We start from the raw sequence: 2,773 nt of genomic DNA, 5'->3' as shown, positions 1-2,773 counted from the left end.
TTCATACAATAAAATTAATAACTAAAAGCAATTTCAAATATATTGAAATGTATGTTCAGTGTATATATGTACTAAACAGCACAACACCTGTTTTTTTTGGGTAATGGGTTTGAAGGCACATTGGGCAGAGGTACATCCTCCGTGCCACCAATTTCCAGCAGGTTCTTGTCTAGCTCCTCTTGTTCCAACTCCTCCAGTTCAGCCAAGAGCTCATCCTAGAAAAAAATATATTGTTCAGTCAAAATACAGCAAAGCGGTCTCTGTGCAAACTGTATGCCATGTTGCTGTTTATGGCGCCGTTTAGGAGGTTGGTACAGACCAGAACACCTCGTTAACCTCATTTGGTGAAGCGTATGGACATCTTGACATACCTCATCAAATCTTCTCCAAAGCCGACAGGCCTTGAAATAGCATCCGAAATTTCCTGTGCTAATTCCTGCTGCTCCTGTGATATCTTGCATAAGGTCATCTACTTTGTCTATATCCCTGAAAAATATATAGCAGTCCAAATTACTAAAAATAACTGTTCTGTTCCAGTCAAACTTCATGAGATTGAGGTGAAATTTCAATATCTTACATATTTTCATGGGCAGTCTTCATGGCCTTGGCGGCAAAGCCCATGTTCTTAAGCACTTCTGTATTTGTATTAGCATTCTCTAATGCTTCTCGCTGGAACTCAATGGTGGAAAGAGTGCCATCAATTGAGCAAGCTGCTTTTCATACGCTTCTTTCTTTTCAGAGCCTGTAAAGCAGCTTTAAAAAGGCAGCAAATTCAATATGGATACTTTCACAGCAACATATTTTTATGTCCGTAACAAAAAATCGTAGGTGTTTAATATGGATAAAACCATACTTAAATACTTTGATACCGTTACTGATAACATCTAAAAGCAACCATGACAATTATGTTTTTGTAAAAATCCTTAGTAGTTACTGCACTTCTGTAGGAAAACAAATATTTCCTTAATGACTTTTATTAGACCTGCCCTATCTTTCTGTATTGTGGCCTTGTTCAGACATCTAACCATTTGGCAGGATAAAACTTGATGAACTGGTTACAATAGCCAGGAAGGTCACTGGTGTGAGTCAAGCACAAAAATCTGTTGTTCTGAATGATTTTGAATGATTCAGAATGATTTCTGAAGTGTGGATGAATTCTTCATGGGTTGCCCTCGCCACTTCATAAAATGAACTGATACTGAGTATCATTTAAGATCTAGTATTTATTTTGAGTTTGTCATTTTTATATTTAATTTAATGTAATGATGTTAAGAAATGTTCTGATTCTCTTTTAAACACCGTCTGTAGATAGAACATCAATTCGACTCATGTGTGTTAGCATGTTTCCTGTTTAAATGACAGGTATTTCACAATCACAACACACCACGTGACACTAATGATAAAACTGTGATATGAGTAATGACATTTGAGCAGTAGCAGGCCAAAACTTCTGAATACAACTTCTTAACAACAGGGTAGATTGTTGAATCGTCTCTACTCGTAGTCTTTTAGCAGATCTACGTCTTACATTTAAAAATTAACTTTGTAAATTCGATTAGCACTCAAGTCACGCAAGGGTGTAGCCATCACATCACTGAAATCAGTGACAGGTAGAAAGGAGAGGGCTTTTAAAAGTGAAAATTATAGAATTTATAAAAAGTTATAAATACACCATTTAATGGGAAGGTTTGTCGTTAAATACATACCTCGTTTGTTTTTCGTGCCGTTTTTCTTTGCTGTTACTAGTTCGGCTCCAATCTTTTGTTCTAAGTATTCTTGTTTCTTCGTTAACATCGCTTCTGTCTCGCGGAGTTTCTGGATTGCTTCTTGTGGGCTGGGGGCTTTTCCGCCTTTCCCCCCACCGCCAAACAATTTGCCAAATACAGACATATTTTTTAATATTACACGAAGCTAAAACAATCCCTCTGATACTGCTTGTTTTTAGACACTTATAATATCGCCAACCGCTGTTCCGTGTTCAATTGTTGATTGTCTTACTTCCGCCTTCAGGCCCACTGACGTCATTTATCGCGTCACTCTCAGGATACCTATCATCGGGCCAGGAGCCGAAAAGAGCAAACACATGTTGTCAAGCTCCACTAGGGTTCCCTAGAGAAACTTTACATCTCATGTTTTTACCATCACACGTTTTCTTTTTCTCATTTAGTTGAAAGGAACACAAAAATATTCACCAACAACAATCATTACTTACAACAGACCTGACGTACGATAACGATTACTTAAAGTCCCAAGGAAATTAAAAATGACAATGCTCAAAATTGTCTTTTTTTTAATGCTCAAATATCTTATTTTTTCATGAAATATTGCATCGTTTACAGTGATAAATAGCTTTCAATGTGTCTAATTCTCTTTTTAAAACTCGGGAAACCCTCAGAATCTTGATCTGAAATGCACTTCCGCCGTGAAATGACTATCCATCTCAAATGACGTAAATAAGATAGCTTGGGTGGGGCATGAGTTAACTCCCTCCCCTTCAACTGTCAGTCAACAATGATAACATTAGTGGGCGTGGCTTCCGTTTTTTCACTGCGAATTGATTGTTCGTGTAAAAACAAAATCAAAGATGTTGCTTTGACTTTGAAATGAAGCGGAGGAGTTAACGGATGCCCCACCCAAGCCGTCTAATTTACGTAATTTGAGATGTAATTTCAGGGCGAAAGTGCATTTTCTAGAGTCTTTTCTAAATAAATATTTTTCTAAAGTCCAGTGGAGTTTAATAGCTCAGAAACAAACCAAACAAGAAACTCGTCAA

The 2,773-nt window shown here is 37.3% G+C and overlaps 1 pseudogene; it reads right to left on the bottom strand.

Moving 5' to 3' along the window:
- Positions 1–87: 87 nt before the first annotated feature.
- Positions 88–2,043, bottom strand: LOC130417139 (charged multivesicular body protein 4c-like; annotated as a pseudogene).
- Between the last annotated feature and the right edge of the window lie 730 nt (positions 2,044–2,773).

The sequence above is a fragment of the Triplophysa dalaica genome, unplaced genomic scaffold, assembly GCF_015846415.1.
Source record: "Triplophysa dalaica isolate WHDGS20190420 unplaced genomic scaffold, ASM1584641v1 Contig21, whole genome shotgun sequence".
In the NCBI taxonomy this organism is placed as follows: domain Eukaryota; kingdom Metazoa; phylum Chordata; class Actinopteri; order Cypriniformes; family Nemacheilidae; genus Triplophysa; species Triplophysa dalaica.
This window is presented reverse-complemented; position numbering and strand designations above follow the sequence as displayed.